The sequence below is a fragment of the Harpia harpyja genome, chromosome 2 (genome assembly GCF_026419915.1).
Source record: "Harpia harpyja isolate bHarHar1 chromosome 2, bHarHar1 primary haplotype, whole genome shotgun sequence".
Lineage (NCBI taxonomy): Eukaryota > Metazoa > Chordata > Aves > Accipitriformes > Accipitridae > Harpia > Harpia harpyja.
Window position 1 is genome coordinate 87486388 of NC_068941.1, and position 18472 is coordinate 87504859.

General features: G+C 52.0%; 1 protein-coding gene and 1 long non-coding RNA gene across 6 annotated transcripts in view; one reads left to right on the forward strand and one right to left on the reverse strand.

Moving 5' to 3' along the window:
• The window catches only part of LZTS3 (leucine zipper tumor suppressor family member 3), a 50313-nt gene that overhangs the window by 16286 nt on the left and 15555 nt on the right, over window positions 1-18472 (reverse strand). The window contains exon 1 of one of the 5 annotated variants that reach the window (XM_052780827.1): window positions 5372-5615. The exons of the other annotated variants lie outside the window; for them this stretch is intronic. The gene's annotated coding sequence lies outside the window, so the exon portion shown is untranslated. Of the gene's footprint in view, window positions 1-5371; window positions 5616-18472 lie in introns of those variants that run through there. 5 annotated transcript variants of the gene reach the window in all.
• LOC128138995 (uncharacterized) lies at window positions 4715-6880 on the forward strand. Its single transcript, XR_008234205.1, has 2 exons — window positions 4715-5074; window positions 6584-6880. It is a non-coding gene; the product is annotated as an uncharacterized LOC128138995 (long non-coding RNA).

The following is an 18472-nucleotide window of genomic DNA, read 5'->3' on the forward strand; positions in this document are numbered from 1 at the left end:
AGGACACAGACCTCTCTTTTCCCATTTATCCCTGCCGAAGGAAATGGGAGCTTTGCAATAGATGACCCCCAATTTGGGGCCAAAAAGCAAACTCGGGAAGGCAGGTTGGAGGGTCAAGGAGTGCCAAGTTCTTGTAGCCACCTTCAGATACCTCTTTGGCCACGGGGTTGCTGCATGTCTGCACATCTCACATCTATCTGTGCAAAGGCTTTACGATTGCTGCTGGGCTACAAAGAGATGGACGAGCCCTTGGTGCAAGGGCAGAGTCCAAACTCCAGCAGGACATCATTGCCCAGCATCTCCTAGGGCTCAGCTGAGCTGCGCTTTGAGCCTCAGCCCCTTTTGCACCATGAGGTGTCTAGGGCTGCTGGACCAGGTCACTGCAAATCAGTGCTGTAAGACACATCCAGGCTGGAGAAATCCCATCGTTATGTTTTAAGGAGGTTTTTGAGAGAGGGTCCTGGCTGTGATGAGCAGGGCGATGGCATGTAGTGAATGCACCAGTCCTGCTCGGGGCATTAGATATTTGCTTTTGTTAATGCTAATCTTGGTGCTAAGAAGGGCTGATTTGCTAGGGCCATTCTCCAGTGGGATACATCAATGCTGCTGGGCTGTCCTGCATCTCTGCCCAGGGCTTGCAAGGAGGTGTTGATTAGGAGCTACATGATACTTAAAGCTCTGGCGCTGGCTTTGCACACAGAAACGCGTGGAAAGTTGTTTTCTCCCCCCAAGACCCTGTGGTTTGAGAGAGCCCTGCAGTTTTTCCCTTGGAGCCAGGAAAATCCTCTGGGGAACTGCAGGAATCATGGCCCATAACCAGCTTTCCATCGAGTCCCTGCTGTAGAAGGGATCCTATCCGGATCTGTTGCTCTTCAGCTCTCTCCATGGCCTAATCCAGGTCACAAATCTGGCAGAAAGTCAACCCAAACCAACAAGCAGTTTGCTGCTGTGTCGGCAGCTTCCAGCCAGTTCACTGAGGACTCAGCCAGGACCACAGGGCCATGATCAGGGTAGAGGAACGGAGAGCTTGGGCGGGAGCAAACCACCAGAAAGGGGTTTTGGGAGACCTCAGCAAGGACCAGCTCCTGACTGCAGCCCGGGATGCTTTGCAGGGACCTTTGTAGCTCTGCTCCCAAGCGTTGGGCGTTTAGCTAGTAGCAAGGAAGGCGTGAGTTCAGAAAGGAAAGCAACACCAAAGACATCCTAGATGCCTTCTCCTGGGAGCAATCTCCATGTGTCCTAAGGCTATTTCCTATCCCATCCTGTTGCAAGCATGCAACTGTGGAAATCTGTCCTCTGTGCTACGATCCCGGCTTGGGAGTCCTGCCAAGGAACTTCCAATTTGGGAAGATGGGGACCATCCTGTCCCTCTGTGACCTTCTGCTTTCCAGTGACACCTCCTGTCCCAGCAGCTGAGAGCACTGGGGACCCACAGCATCCTCAGAGTAACAGGGCCCAGTTAAAGGCTGTCAGCCCCCCCCAGTATGTGGCTATTTCTGAGACATGAGGACCATGCTTTGCTTTTCTCTCCTGCAAATGTGGCAGCATCGGGTGGGGGTGGCAGGATTCGGGGCAGGCAGGTCCCTGTTTCAGGGCTGCGCTTTCTTGGGCTGCTGTGGGAAATAAAAGCAAGCAGCTTAGAAACATTTCCTTTTCCTTTCCGCGTGCTAATGAGATAATTACAGCCTTTTGTATTCTGGGAAACTACTTTCTCATTACGGGGGCGCATCAGCTATTTACATAATAAGCCTGAAACAAAAGAGATGAGATGAAAAGACCCAGGCGGCTCTTCGGGAGAGCCCACGTTGCGTTGGGCTGCCGAGGGAGAGCCCACGGGATGATGGCTTTCTCCATCCCCGAGGTCCCTCTGCCCAGGTCTGGAGCAGGTGGCAGCACTTGGTCTGGGATGTCCCCAGCGTGGGATGCTCCTCTCTCTCAGCTGCGAGGGTCCCTGGGGTCCCCAGAACCAGCCCGACGCACTCCCATAAACCACCCATCATGACTCCCGTTGCCGAAGGATTTGGGAGGGGTGGCCGTGGATCAAGCCCCTGTGTGCGGGCGGTGGGGAGAGCCGTGTCAGCTCTGCCCTGATGTGGTCAGCGTATGCGGGGCTCGCAGTGACACCTTGGGACGAGTCCCACCGCCCAAGGATATGTTGGGTACCAAACTGGCCCATCCCCTGTCCCATCTCCCATGTCCCAGTTTCCCCGCACCTCCAGCTGTGGCTAAGGGACATGCTGAGTGCCAACCTGTCCCATGTCCCCGTTCCTTGTTTCACTTTCTGGCCAAGGGACATGCTGGGTACCAAACTGGCCTGTCCCAGTTCCCTGTCCCCCCAGCTGGTCAAGGGACACTTTGGGTACCAGACTGTCCCATCCCACATCCCAGTTCCCTTTTCCGCCAGCTGGCCAAGGGACACTGAGTACCTGTCCCATCCCACATCCCAGGTCCCATTTCCCTGTCCTCCCAGCTGGCCAAGGGACACATTGGGTACCAACCTGTCCCATCCCATCGCCCAGTTCCCTGCCCCCACAGCTGGCTAGGGGACACTGGGTACCAAACCGCCCCATCCCACATCCCAGTGCCCTGTCTTCCCAGCTGGCCAAGGGACACTCAGTGTACCAAACTGTCCCCGCCAGCCTGCCAACCCGCCACCTCCCTTCCTCAATAAAGGCCCCATTGTTCTCCCCCGACAAAGCCTGAATAGTGCAGCCGGCTCCACCTTCCCTGGCTAATCCTCCTGGTTTGCTATCAGTTTTCCTCCTTGGTTGGTCGCTGTGTTTAAGGGACACGCTCCACTGCCATCCCTCCCCATCCCCGTCCCCGTCCCCCAGGAAGTAGCAGGAGGGGGAATCATGGCAAAGCTCGGCCGAAACCTCCACCGCGGAGCACGTGGCCTTGGCTTTGTGCCCTCCTGCTTGTCCTCCTTCCCTCTCCGCTCCCCGGGGGTTGCTCCTGGAATGGACACCCCTCCCAGTTTATGTGCGGGTCCTGAGCTGTGCCTCTGTCACACGCAGTGACACAAGAGTCCCCGTCTGCATTCACTGCGCCTTGCTGCAGCAGTTGTGCTTCTCCCCAGGAGGAGTGACGATGGTGAGGATCGTGAAGAGCACCAGAGGCTTGTGCTGGGTCCACGCTTGCCCCACAGCATCCCTCTGCAAGCACGAGGCTCGGAAAGCCCAGCAGCTACCTGGAAACCCCTTATCGACAGCAAAAAAATTAATAAATCAATCTGGGCATTACTATTGCTCATCCAGAACAAGCTGCTCCGCTTGGTCCCAAGCTCAATCCCACTACAGCACTTCATCTCAGGGTGTTCCCGATTTTAATCCACAGGATTTTCTGGATCCAAAAAAGCAAAGGTGTGGAAGAAAAGGCCGAACACCTGGCAGGCTGCACTGGTCTGGAGCTGCTTCAGTAAGGGAAGAAAGCAAAATTACTCTGGAGGCTGCAGCGAGGTGGGCAGAGCCCCGGAGACACCTCGGCAGGTGATGTGGAGATGTAACATGGTGCTCTGAGTCCCAGGGAGGTTTTGCAGTCTCCATTCTTGGAGGTTTTCCAGCCCTGAATGAACCAAGCAGGGTCTGGCCTTGTAGCTGAGCCTGCCTTGAGTGGGAAGGTGGCCTGGAGACCCCCCAAGGTCCATTCCACCATGAATTATCCTGCCGTGGAGGATAGAGGTTTTGGCAAGCTGCCCTGGGGCTGTCCACCAGTGTTGCCCTGGCTGGGGCAATGGGGCCATGTCACTGGCAGACTCCTCATCCTCAGGGGCATTTTTTTTTCCCCCTTTCCCCAGGCTGCTATCAGAGCCCTGGGTTTAGATCCAGGCTGGCATCCTCCAGGATGCACCCAAGGGCAGATAGGAGGGATTTTCTATTACATGGCATGTCTGTCCCCATCGTCCCAAGGAGCAGAGAGTGCCAGTGGGACAGGATGGGTTAAAGCTCAGCCCAAACTACCAACCCAAATCCCATGTGTCCGTCAGGAAGGGTTCGGATGTGGTCTCATCCGTGCCTGCCTACCCTTCTGGCTGCCCCCAGAAGATGCTCAGCACCAGCTGTGGACTGCTCATCGTCCCCAGTGATGTCCCGATGACAACCGGGAAAACACCAGCTTTGGTGGCACAAGGAAAACTCCCTGAATTCACTTGGTACAGGGAAAGGGCAGTTTGATGGAGCAGCTTTGGTGCTGGCTGCGGGGCTGAGTGTCTGGGATGCTCCATGCTGCAGGCTGGACCACTTGAAGTTATCTTAGCCCTGCGTGCCTCAGTTTCCCCTTGTTAAGGGTCTGCCTCTTTAGCAAGGTGGCTGGAGATGAGCTGCTGCTGTTTGAGCCTGTGGTGCTGCCTGATGCAGATTATTGCAGCAGGGGGTAGGGGGGAGCTCCTGGCCCGTTGCAGCGGGCACAGTGCTGCTGTCCCCTGAAAGTCCCCCAGTGGGGAGCTACATCCCTTGCCTGGCACCCAGCGTCTGCCTGAGCATCCTCATCTGGCCCCACATCCCAAATTTCAGGGATTCCAATGTGATCGCCTGCTACAGACCCGCTCCTTGGCCCCGAATGCCTCGTGGTGGGAGCAGGAGGACCCCCCCTTGTCACCAGATCCCCCCCCCCACCCCGCAACCCTGCATGATTTAGACCCCTGGCCTGGCCTGTGTAGTGCCAGGGGGAGGCCTGATCCTGCCCTTTCGGGTGAGCCATCACCCCCAAAGAGGTGCCAAGCAGCCGTCCCCACGACCCCTGCCTGGCTCTGCTGTCCCCAGACCTTGCCCAAACCTCCATCCCAGCAGGAAGGACAACGAGGGTCGGACCCGCCACTGCCTCCGACCCACCGCCCACGCCACCGACCCGGCCACGATTTATCATTAACTTGCCCTGAGGAATTTCAAGGGCGCAGAGCCAGCCTGGGAAGCGCTCGCTCCTCCCCAGACACCGCGCTCGGAGCAAGCTCCCATGGTGGCATGTCCCCACGGTGGCTTGTCCCTACCACCGGCATTAGCGCTGCTAACCAGAGTGATGCCCCAAAATCCATTGGGGTGCAAGGTGCCGGTGCTGGTGGATGTCAGCTAGATCCAGGGTGAGTTTATGGGGGGGAAAATAGCAGCTCTCCCCACCCTGAACAACCCACCTCCGTGCACCCCATCTCTGCTCCGACCCCCTGGTGCAAATGCAGCCCAGTGGGTACGTCCCACCCCCAAAAAAAGCACCTGCAGCGGGTCCCACCAGCTCAGCCCCACACTAATCCACTGAAAACCCTTTGTTTCCCTGCCTGGCCCCTTTCTGGGCTCAAACAAAGACACCTGGCAAGAGAGGGAATGAGACGAAAAGAAAGACCTCCCCCCCCCAAAAGCTGGCACCCACCGGGATTATTTACCTGGTCAGCCCAGGGGTGCATCCTCCAGCTCCCTGTCCTCTGCAGGTGTTGAGGTTCATCGTCTTCCCTGCTTGGTATCCTGGGAAAAAACCCCCAAATAATACCTGCGGAGAGCAACCTGCTGCTGGGCTGGGGCCAAGTGCTGCACTTTGCTCGGCGTGATTGGCCACCGCTGGCCTGCGCCCACGGGATCTTAACTCTTTCTGCCTGTCGGGGTGGAGATGAACCCCACGTCCTCAGATGGGGATTTTGGGGTCTGACAGCTTGTTTTTGCACTAATAGGGAGTTGGGGGTCTGATGGCTCTGTTTTGCTCAAATGGGGATTTTGGGGGCTGATGGCTCTGTTTTGCTCAAATGGGGATTTGGGGTCTGACTGCCTGTTTGGTTTTTTTTTTTTTTCAAATGGGGATTTTGGGGTCTGATGTCTTGTTTTTGCACAAACAGGGATTTTTGGGGGGTCCGACAGCTTGTATTTGCTCAAATGGGGATTTTGGGGGTCTGACAGCTGGTTTTTTTTTCAAATAGGCAATTTTGAGGTCTGATGGCTTGGTTTTGCTCAAGTGGGGATTTGGGGGTCCAACAGCTGGGGGGGTTTCAAATGAGAATTTTGGGGTCTGACAGCTTGTTTTTGCTCAAATAGGGAATTTGGGGTCTGACAGCTTGGCTTTTTTCAAATGGGGATTTTGGGATCCAATGGCTTGTTTTCACTGAAATAATATAGTTATTTTGGGGGGTCTTCCCAGCATGGGACCCCTCTCCTCAACTTTCCCATCGTGGCGGGGTTGCTTCCCAGCTGTGTGGCTGAACCGAGAGCCCATTTACCGTGGAGAGAGGGGCAGAGAGCACACGTTCAGCCCAGTAACTTTGAAACGGCCTCAGCTTTTCTTTTTGAGGTGGTTTGGGTTAATTGATATTCTAAATCTCACCAAAGAACACAAGAGAGGCAGTCTGGCAGCCGGAAAGGCCACGTTTTCTTTATGTGCCAACGCTGACCCATTCAACCCCAAACTCCCTGATAAAGCTGTGCACATACGAAACAACAACAAAAAGTTACAGAGGGATTTGATTCTGCTGTAGCCCATCAACACGTTTCCACGCACACAAAATGGAAAGGGGCAGTCATTTTCTCCCCTGGTTATTGCAGATGAGGAAGCGAGTGTTAAATTGTCCATCTGTCCTCCTCTAACTTTGGCATTTTCTGGCTGGTTTCAGCCCATTTGGACAAATGGGATGGTGTCCATCACCCCAGAAGCTGGACCTGAATCCTGCCCTCCCTCCTTTGCCGTCACTTCTTTGCCATACAACACCTGCCCATCTTTCAGAGCAGAGCCCTGGTGATACAGGATGGTCCAGAGCTCCTTCTCCTCCCTCCCTGGCTGCCAGCACTGCGGCAGGAGAGCAATCAGGCTTCCCATCAGGGGCCGGTCGGCCTCAGCACTTATACTGAATTATTTGCAGTCATGAAGGGAGTGAAATGAGGGAAATAAAGCTACACGAAGCTGCTGCTAATTTAGACTTATTTTCTCAAGTGAATTTTCTACTGGCAGAATGTCTGCGTATCAAAGGAGTCACCGGTCACAGCCTCGCAAACATAGCATTGTAGTCGGTGGGCTAATAGCAAGAACAGTAAAATAGCAATAATGTTAACAATAATCAAATATGGGTTATGCATGCATTTGAACTATGGCAAAACGCACTTCTGGGGTGTAAGGGGAAGGTGTAAATTATACCAAAATGGATTCCTGCAGAGTCTCAAGCTCTTAATTTTGCCCTTTGACTTCAGAAGCAAAGAATTCCAAGAAACAGGCTGGTTTATACATTGCTAGAAGAGATTTCCAGCAGCAGGATGCATGGCACACACCTTGGAAATAGGCACATATATAGCAAGCCTTTTCCATCCTGGGGACGGCTCTTGCAATAACCAGAGCTGACCCAGGAGTTTCATCAGGACATGGACCCTTCCCACCAGTGGGATTTGGTGAAGCTGCCCAAGCAAAGGAGCCCTTGGCTGCACGGCGTGGAGCTGCAGCATACCCAGGCTCAGCAGATCTTGCAGGAGACAGGCAGTTTCCTGACATTACGGCTGGTTAAGGCTGTGCTCATTCTCCCTTTGGGAGTTGCGTTATGTCTTAGCGCTTCCCACGGATAAATAAATCATGATGGAAGAGGCTTTGGAGAATGCTGGAAACTCCAGGATAACCCGTGCTCCTGGCGCTCTCAGGCAAGTCATAAACTTTTGAACCCTGAACTCCCATTTCTAACCCAGGTCTCCGGTCACTGAGACATAAACTTCTCTACCTACCAAGTTCACCTCCACCAAGGCCCTTCCACCACCTCTGAGAGCCAACAGAGACCCCCCCAGTTTGCAGCCAGCACCCCATTGTGCAGGGGCTCCTGCACAGCCAGCTGCATCCAGGCCATCGTGTTTCCCTGTCCCCGTGGGACAGAACCACCGAGACTTGGTCTCGTCTCTTTGGGGGTTTTATCCATCTCTGCGCTGCCCTTTTTGGGCAGCCATGGTCAGACTGTGCACCCAGACCCAATCACTTGTGGTGCCTCCAGGTGGTGGTCCCCGTTCCCCACCATGGCAGACTCTGGCTGGAGAACCACGGGTCTAACGATGCGTTCTTAATGACCATTTAAAATAGACAAGATCATCGTTATCAACACAACTTGCAAGAGCTTTTCTTTCCAAGATGCATTTGGCTGCATGGCTCGTCTTGTGGAGACCGTCAATAGCTAATGGGGAACGGGGTATCCATCAGAGCATCTGCCAGCAGGTCTTCGATGCCCTTTTGGTGGGACAGGTAGCTCCTGTCTCAACCCCTGCCCGGACTGCTTTCTCCCAGGTAGCACCCAGAGATGAGTCGAAAGTTGCTGTAATCCTCAGCGTAGTTGCTGTTAAGCTGCTCCTGTGCTGGGGCCAGCCAGGAGCAGAGGTGACGAAACTCTAGGAGATATTTTCTCCTCCCTCGTCAGCCAGCCAGAATCAACGGGAGCCTCATGAAAGGGCTGTCTGGGCAAAGGGGACCTGGAAATTTGGCTGAGAGCATGAGGTCCAGCTCGCCCATTTGGGGGAAGTCTGGAGCCTCGAGCCGTGTGGAGCCATGGGTGGGAAGCAGAAACCAGTCAGGAGCTGAACTCTTGACTCGAATACAGCGAGTGCTCTGCAGAACCCATCGAACAAGGCGGCCTCCAGCCTGGTATTGCAGGGTTAGGGGTTACCCACCTAAAAAGCCTTCCCTACCCAGCCACGATGGACTGGCTTCCTTCTGCCTGGGGGAAGAAGGTGATGGATCTCCAGCACAGGTCCTGAGGCTGCAAAGTGTATAGCAGCATGGAGAAGGTTAAAGTTACGGGGGTTTGCAGCTTCAGGTGGGAGCCACAACAAAAGAAGCACCTGTAGCTTCCAAAGAAGAAAAAGAAAAAAAGGGAAAAAGGAAAGAAGCAGATCCTCTTTCTCACTCAATAGATCCCTTGGCCTGGCTGCTGTCAAATGGGACCCTGGGGACTCCTGTTGAGTTTTTCTTTTCTGCAGAAAAATTCTCCTATTTGAGATTGATTTCTGTGGAATGTTCTGGAGGTTTGGGGGTTTTTTTTGGAGGTGGGGTTTTTTTCAGTGAAATTGGGTTTTTTTCAATGCCCTCTCCTTCCCTTGAATAAAATAAAATTCAGTTTTCAGAAATAAAAATGCTGGCTATTTTTTTCTGTTTTTTCCCCAAAGACTTCTTCCTCTTGAGGAAAGGAAAAGTAAACTCTACCAAAAATTAAACTCTTTGTTCCCCAGATCCTTTGTTTTTTTTTTTTTTTCCTTTTTTTTTTCAGAAGTGGCATGCTCTGAGCAGCTCCCCTGCCGGGGTGATCTCACTTCTTTTGGAGCCATTTCATTTCAAGATCCCAAAGCTCTTTGAGGTCCCTGGACTGCAGCTGCAGAACTGGTTAAGTGTTTTCTGCACTGATCAGAGAAGGAGCAAAATGTCAGCTGTGGTGAGGTCTGAAGGAGCATTGCTGGTCTGGGACTTTCCCTGGGGAATAGTGGGCAGAAAGCACTGATGTGCTCGGTCATGCGGTGAGGTGGAGGTAGAGACAGAAATGGGAGCAGAGATGCCAGCTCCTTGCATTGGGATTTCTTCCTTAAAAGCTCTGGGGAGCAACTTCTCAGTGCAAGACATCCTGATGTGAGCAAGAGGCCTCCTCCTCTCTCCACCCAGACTCTTTTATTTACAGGGACAATCATTTCCAAAGCCTTGAGGAAGAGAAAAAACTCCTAAATGAGGGTCCCGTGGCTATTGCACATACTGTCAGGTCATGAGTGAGGTGGAAGCATCTCCATCCCGGGATGTCTTCGTGCCTTGGCTGGGCAATGCCAAGCCCAACCTGATCTAGTGATGATGATAGTCCTGCTTGGACTGTGAAATTGGGCTGGAGACCTCCAGAACTTTCCAACCAGCATCACGACAACTTAGACCCAGCTTCAGACCTCAGCTGCGAACTGACTGTACTTGTAAGTGCTTGTCATCCAACAGGTTGTACGCTGAAACCAGATCTCCTGCAGTATCTCCAAATCAGGCTTTGTTTGAAGCTGTTCCCCGTGTCTGTTACTAGAGTGGAGATTTCCAGCCCGGTCTTCGGAGGAAGGACCTGACCCTGCTTTCTGTGACAGTCAATGGGTGTTGACCATCCAAGGATCTCCTTATGTTTCTGGAGAGATGCCACTTTGTCTGATTTTTTTTTGTGGGTGTCTTGCAGGGATCGTAGGGACTGTAGCCAAATGGGCAGTGTGCTACTGGTAGGGGAGTATGACTATGCCATGCCAGAAAAGTCAACCTTACTGGTAGAAAAGCTGACAAAATCACCACCAGTCTGCACACCTGAGCAAGCTCTGTGGCTGAGCTTCCAGGAAAAATGTCATGTGAGCACTCAGTATTTATTTACGCAAGAAGAAACTGTTGACTGCTTCCATGATGCAAAAGCCTTCTATGTACCAGGAGGTTCACCTGCACCAGTACATGCACAATGAGATCCCACCATTGCACTGGTCTGGAAGTTAAAATGCTGAGAGAGGTTGTTCCTGCTCATTAAGTGGAATAATTTAAGCCTGTGTGAGGCCCCTTCATACCCACGTAGAGCTGTGGGTGGGAGAGGACCTTCTCCAAGCTGGCACAGGGGACTGGCGGGGGGTCCCGAGGCTGGGTTGGCACTGCAAAGCTGGGTTGATGCCAGCTGCCGCAACGCTGGGTTGATGCCAGCTGCTGCAATGGGGGACACTTTGTGTCTCCAATCCATGACAACATCTGCCTGCTCAGCTTGAGGCAACACAAACAAGCCAAAAGACTCTGGTTTATGTCATCCAGAGAGATGGTTTCCTATTCTGGCAAAAACATCCCTGCTGGTATAAGCTGTCTCCTGTATTGACACAGGGCAGACAAAGCCTCTGCGGCGCTGGCAAGCCACAGCGTGGTGCATCGCCCAGGTCTTCCCGTAAGTCAGGGGAGGCTCCTGCATCTCCAGCTGCGGGTGCTGAAAGCCCAGCATGTGTGCTGGGATGCTCCGTTGTGGTGGCTTGGCCATGCTGTGTAGGTCAGGTCTGAGCTGCATGGGGGGGGAAGATGTGATGCTCTGTAAAAGCTAGTCCTAACCATATGGCACTCCTGTCTTGTGCCCGCTCATCGCAACTGAAGAAATACATGTTAAATGACCACCTTCCTTCCTGCAGCTAATGAGAGGAACGAGAGGAGCGCGTTCTTGTTCACCAGCCCCTCAAACCACACAGCCTCCGTTGGGGGGAAGGGAACCTGTTTCTCTCACCGGAGCTCAAACCGCATTAATGCTGGCCAAGACCTTAATCTAAAACTTACGAGCTGAAAGAAAAAGTGCGTGGGCAAGCAGCGTTGTCCTTTTTCCCTGCTCTCCCTTCATGCCTTAGCTGAACAACCCCAGGAGAGGCAGCAATGGTGCCAATGCTGACAAGGTCTCCAACAGGCAGTGGCCAATATTCCTTGAGAAATTCAGGCATTACCAGGTTTCCCAACTAATTTCTAGGCCGGAGAAGCTTGCTTAAACATCCTTGGGGGGTTATCCAGAACGAAGGAAGCAAATGTCCCCTTCACAGTCCCAAAGCAGCAAGCCAGGTCTGGTAAAAATAGATTTGAGCAAAATAACTTGCAGCCAGGAGGGCTAAATTTCCACTGACATCACCAGGTCTGCATGTGTCCTGTTTGAAAGTGCCATTTCTGTCCATATCAGGAATCAGGGATTCGGCACATCCCCCTTGGCTCAGGGTGGACAGTTTTTTTCAGCGTTACAAGGGAGGAACATGAGGCTAGATCCTCAGCAGGTGTAAGTTGTGTGTATGCATGATGCCCCATCCTACTCCACCTCCATCCTGGCCAACCTCTCTTCTGGGCAAGACTAGGTGGCTGAATGGCTTCAGCAAAAGCAGAAGCAAGAGGGTCCTCCAGCCCTGGGAAGAAGGACCTTCTGGAGGGGCAGTGGAAGACCAAGCAGGAAGCCTGGAGCACCTCTGTGGTGGCTACCAAGCCTCTCTGTGTAGGACCCAAGGTCTACAATCCCCTTCCAGTCCGCAAGAACCCAGCTGTCACAGTCCACGGGCCCCAGGGTCGGATTTGGCTGACTGAAGGTGGGTGTGGGCTGAAATGCCATCTAAATCCATGACCAGCTGATGGCCCTAGGCTCCGGCAGGAGCTTACAGTTTGCGGTTAATAAATGACCTAAGCACAACAAACACATCCCCCTGCTACTGCCTTCCCCATGGCTTCCTTGTCCTCAGAGAAATGCGGCTATTCCGTGCCCTGAAGACAAATTCCTCTGCAGTCACTGGCACTGGACCATGACTGGGAACGCGTTTCCCCAGTGGGTGAACCAGTGGGTTTGTTTCCACTCCCTGCCCTAGCTACTACCTCTCTTGCTTCCATTTCTTTTGACCGTGCATGGCCAATTCCCCCTTTCTCAGCTCTCTAAACTCTGCCTGGGGTCTGCTTCCCAGCCACCGAAGGATTCAGGCTTGCTTCATCTCCAGGCTCGTCCTCCTCAAGCCATGCACTGGCTCAGAAAATGAGAAGGAAAGGTCTTCATGCCCCAGCTTTGCAACCTCAACTGGTGGCAGGATGGTCCGGAGCTAGGAGTCACCCCTCCCTGTCACCTATTAGTCCTAAAACACAGCAAGAAAAGACCCAGGTTTGGCCAGGCAAGACGGAAGGAAGAGGGCAGGAGCAGAAGGGTACACAGCCATAACACATGCTGCAGGTACGGGGTGATGCCTCCAGGATGTTTATCAACCTTTTCTCCTGAATATTTGCAGTCAAGGCAGGGTTTACTGGTCATGACAGGGGACTCTGTCCCTTTTGACCAGCACTGTTGGTGGAGGAAGCCTATGTCTTGGAGGCACCTGTGTCTCTGACCTCTGTTGCCTGTCCAGCCACAGGAGAAAGGCGGTGGGACAGAGAGAATTTGAAGCAAAAAACCCGAAAACCTCAGAAAGGATCCACAGGCAAAAATCACTCTGGTTTGGAAGCATTTTTGGCTGGAGACCTGCAATCACCCTGTGATATCACCCTGGCCAAAGTGACTTTGTGGGTCACCTGGGAGACCTTCGTGCACCCTGGAGCAACCTTTGGAGCAACAGAAGCATTTGTGTCCCACCAATCCTTCATCCCTACAATGACAAACTGCAGTTTTCTTCTCTGGTTCACTTGCAGCCTCAGCATCCCCCAGCCCCTTCTTGGGGAGGGGGCAGTGGGCTTTCCGTGCAGGTGCTCCTCCACAGCGTGCTGGATGGAGCAGATGGCTGCCCAGCGTCTGCTGACGTCCAAGCCACAGTAGATGCCAGGGCTGGGGGGAGACGTGGCTCCAACGTGACCCCCTTCCAGTCCATCAGGCGGAAAGGTGGACAAGGGCCTTTTCCCAGCCCCGCTGAAGCCAACGCAGCAGATGCAAAGCCATCAAGTCCTTTTGCTCCTTCATCGATGAGGCGGATGGGGAAACCCAGGAACGGGCTTTCTACAAAACTGCCCTTCTGCTTACTGTCCAGTTGGCCTACTGACCTCAGCCCATCACCTTCTGAATAAGCCATAGAGAGTTTAGGGGGAAAACCGAAAAGAAAGAGTTGAGGGGAAAGTAGGGGATGGGCCAGAGAGGGAAAATTTCCATAACTGCATAATAAAAGCTGATTACATAAGGGCATCTTGCGTCATCTGCGGCTGGTATCTCTGGAGAAGTAATTACATCTGCACCACACATCTAAAGAAAATATTATCACGTTAGCTTCCAAATCCTATAATTAGCTCTTGCAAAATATGTGCCAGGGGCTTTATCATTTCGTATACATTGGCTATAGAGCTAGACACAGATATACGGACTTTTTTTATTTGCCAGCTAGGAAAATATTTGGAGTTTAGTGTGGCAGCTGACCTGAGTCCCCGTGGAAAGGGTGGCTCTGAGGTTTCGAAATGGTGTGTAAAGAGTGAAATATTTTCGTGGTCTCCCTCGGTGCCTGTTGGGCTGGTGGGGATCCAGCAGGAGGGCAGGAACAGCAAAGCCAGGGCTTGGCTTTCCCTCCTCCTCCAAATGCTCTTTGATTTCTACCCTGGTGCTCTGAACCTTGGGAAGCCATTTTTCACTTGCTAAATAAATGACCTGCTTTGCGGGGAGGTGTTGTTCTCACAGGTTTCTGGGCTCTCTGCTCCGTCATATTAAACAAACCCTTTTGCTCACCCAACTTTGGACTTCAGAACCAGCTTTGGGCTTTGGATGCTTCTCCCATCCCTCCAGATCCTCTGCAAAAGGAAGATAAGGCTTTGAAATGGATGCAGAAGTTGCAGATGACTTGGTTTGACGGAGGGCTTTTCATGTGCTCTGTCTTGCTGGTGGAGCTGGAGGTGGGCATGGGACAAGGAATGGATTACGCTGTCCTCAGATGTAGAAAAATGTCCTCTCTATCCTGGACTCCTAGAGAGGGGTGACAAATCCTCCCTGTTTCTCTCTTTTGCATTTTTCCACCTAGAAGATACAGAGAACTGGAGGATGGAGAAAGAGGAGGACTACAAAGCTCAACAGAGCTGTAATTAGGGCCAGATCTAATGAAACCCTGCGAGCTGCCCTGTGATGGCTAAATAAACAACCCAGCAGATGCGAGGGGAGACCTGTCCAGAAGGAAGACCATTTTGCTGCTGTTTACAATCACTCTCAGGAGCTGCAGGACCTCTGGTATCAGTGATCAGAAATGGTCTTTCCAGGAAAGGAAAACCCATAGGGTCAGACAGCACACACACAAAAAAATCCATGATGTTTCTATCTCTGCTGACCTGTCTCCAGCCCAAACCTTCTTGCAATGCCCTGGTGTCCTCTTGTGCTTTTCCTACAACACCCCATGACTGGTACAAAACCATTCTTCACTGCCCCATCAGCCAGAACATGACCATCACCTGTCAAAATCTGATGGGCAATGGCCCAGTCCTTACTGGAAAAATTTTTTCTCTCCCATTACAGGCTTTTATGCCTTTTATTGCTTACGTGAGCTATGAACCGATGGGATACCCCATAACGTGATGTTGTATTGTGTTTTGTGCCTGCACCTCCAGGGAGAAAAACCTGCTCGCGTTGCCCTCCTGCCCTAACTCTGCTTACGTCTGGTTTTCACTTTGCTTGTTGCCAAAGCAGCCTTTGGTTACAAATGTGAGAAAAGGCTTCAAATGGTTTTACGAGGGCAGGGGTAAATTAAGCGTGTAGATAACCTGCTAAGCAAACAGTCCTTGAGACGCTCCACCTCCAGACTGCCAACGCTGCTTCTGCTACCAAGAGGAAAGTGGCACTGGGCTCCCAGGGTACTGTTTCCACCTCAGTGATCCTGGGGAACCATTAAAAACCCCGTCTTCTTCAGAAATTATTTTCTCCCCAGCATCAGTGTCACGGGGAGAAGGTGGGGAATGACACCCCAATCGCAAAGCAATGGGCACGTCTTTCTGAGTGGAAGGAGAGAAAGGTGGAGAAGGATGGCATGGGAGCGGGGAGAAAGGGAAAGCGATTTTGTAAATGATTTGCAGAGGAGAAAACAAGCTCCTGGATATTTTCAAAGGGACACAGCAATTCTCAGTTCAGGCTCTAGAAAGGACGAGGAGGTATGGCCAAGGACTTGGACCCAGCTATTCTTGTCTAAGCTGACCATACCCATCCAGTCCCTTGCTCACCATCAACCAAGAGAGGAAAGCAGATCTACCAGGTCAGGTTAACACCTACCGAGCCCAGATCCTGTCTCCCAGTGGTGGCCAAAAACCTAAGGCAAAGCAGAAAGAGCAGGGCAAGCACATCGAATATTTCTCCTCCAGCCTCCACTGTTTTCATATCTCCCATTAACCACATTTTTTCCAGGCTGAAGAGTCCCAGCCTGCTTCTCTTGCAGAAGCCATGCCAGACCCTGCCACGTTCCTCCTAACCCATTCCTGTCCCACTCCCATCACAGCTGATGTCCTCCCTAGCCCTTCCTCCCCCGTGCATGTCCCTGCACCTCTCCTGGTGAAATAATCTCCTGTCCCACGCACAAAGCTGATTTTCTTCCATAACCACCTCTGGGACATCAGGCTCCTTTCGGTCGTTCATAACCCGTTAGTGCCAGATCAGCAGGAACCAGCCCATGAGGACCCAGGAGGAGATGGCCACCACATTCATTTTGGGCTTGTGCTGAAGTAGGGAGCTCTCAGCCAGGCACTGCAAAGCTCCTTATGGCCAGGGTCAAGTCCCAACGCCTCTGCTTCTGCTCCTGCCTCCACATCAGGCAGTAAGACGCCTTCTCCAAACACAGTGATGTCCTTGACACCCATATATTTCCTTTGGATGGAGCTTGAACACTGGATTTTCATTTACAGCATTGCTTCCCTTCCTCATCTCTAGCCCAAACCCAATGAGCATCTCCTCCAGAGCTGCAAATCCACCTGAGGCAGATGCTCGGGTCAAGCTTATCTGCTCTCCCCATCCTATCCGCATCTCTCGCAGCAGCGAGATGTGTAATCGTCCACGTCCATGCACAGCTCACGCCTTCTCCTGGTCCCCAAGCTTCAAACACATTTTAGGAAAGACCTTTAACCTCCATCTAGCTGGTGTTTCCACCACATGTGAAGGCAAGCATGCTGTGGGTACTGACACGCTTCAGCATCATGAGGAGTGGGTTAGGGAGCTGGGAAGAGCTTGCAGGCAAGAGGGGTTTCAGCTCATTTTGCACTGGGGCTGTTGGGGCAAGTGTGTCCTAAAGCAGACTGCAGCGTCTCCCAAGGTCATGCCAAGGACAAGGCTACCTGAAGGCAAATGCAAAGAGCAAATGACCTCTAGATGATGCTTTGAGACCCCTTATTCTTCCATTATGAGAATTATTCCCCCTGATAGTCATGATTTTACAGATCCTTATATATAGACCTCCTCCTCAGTCATGTCTTTCCCAGGCTGGACTTTTTTAGCCTAGATAGTTGTTCTCCATAAAACCCCACCCCCTGCTCTTTTCCTTTCTCTATATCCTTTCCAATCCTATTGTATCTTTTATGGGATGTTGTGACCAGAAATCATGAAAGAGTAAAGCAAGGCCAGGGAGAAGCTCCTAGATGTGGGTTTTAAGCAGCCTTGTGGTACGTGTCAGGTGGGGGTCCTCTCCTCTCTGAGCATGGACCACACTTCAGCCCTTCAGAGCATCCTTTTTTTCCCAGTTCCAGCAGGTTTGCATACATTGCTCAGCTTGGCACGGCCACCTTGCGCTAAGCAAATAGCCAATACACCCTGGATCAGGCCAAGGATCCATCTGGGATCCGTCCAGCCCCCACTGAATGAGGAGACACCTTGGTGACCAAGCCTCACACCTCCACCCCAGCTCCTACCACCATGCTTTGTGCTGTCCATCCAACCTGAATCAGCCCAGCTTCTATGGCCTAAAGCCAGGCAAAGTCTTCCGATGCTTTGTGCTGGTACTGGGCAAAGATGTGCAAAGGGAGAAGGTTGAACCAACACCTGGTCTCACCACTCCTGTATTTTTTTCTCAGCCCTGCCTTGAGCTTAGGGCAGCAGGATGCCTCAGATGTGCATGTAAAATGGGAAGCACTTGTGAAACAAGCTCCAGAGGAGCTTGGCACATGTTACAAGCTTGCACTTCATATATTTGGGGCCAAATTCATCCTGGCACAGCATCCTTATTAATTTGTCTGGGCTGCGAGCAATCCCACGCCGTTCATCTCACCTGTGCTGCTGACAGAGACTGCCGCAGGACCTGCCTGTACAAATACCAGAAGTATTTTCAGCATTTTTCCTCTGTAGGTTTTTAAATGAATCCGTGCTGATGAATTACTCAGACATCCCCAGGAGGCTTTACAAGAGCGTTGGTGGCTTTGGGGCAGTGCTTCAGACAGCTTGCAGTTGGGAGCAGGACCACAGCAGTGGCCAAATGACACACAGATATCGATCTCTGTCTCCTTTTAGTGTGGAAAGGAGGAGCACTTAGCCAAAACCCGTCAGGAGGCAGGTAAAGGAAGAAATTGGGAAGAAAAGGAAGAAGCTCCTTCCTCATGCAGTGGTAGCTGGCCTGGGGAACTCCCTGCCACAGGAGGCAGTTGATGCCCAATGGGTACCTGGGTTCAAGGGGAAACTTGACAAGTTCATGGACCAGAAATCCATCATGAGCCAGTGCAAAATGCACTGAGGTCAAATTTGGGATTGTATTAAGGGAATATAAAGCAGGCTGTCAATCTGACCCTTTTCTATCTATCCTTGCCCATTGTTTGTATTGATTTTCCTTGCTGTTCATCCCTAAAACACTAAGTGTCCCCACCATGTCCCAGGAAGGCAACAGGTTGGAGAAAGAGCTGGGAAAACTCAAATGATCATAATCCAGAGGGTCTTGTGTGCATAATACCAAAAAAACCCCACCCACAAAACACCCTAATATTTTGCTAAAGAAAAATAAACCAGGAAATTTTCTAAACTGAGGATAGATTACCTGGCATGAAGGTAGCTAAATTTGTGTCACTTGCCTGGCTTAATTTCTTACATGCTGAAAATGCAGAGTGAATTTTTCAGTAGGACTATCCTGCATGCAGTCTCCATGAAAAG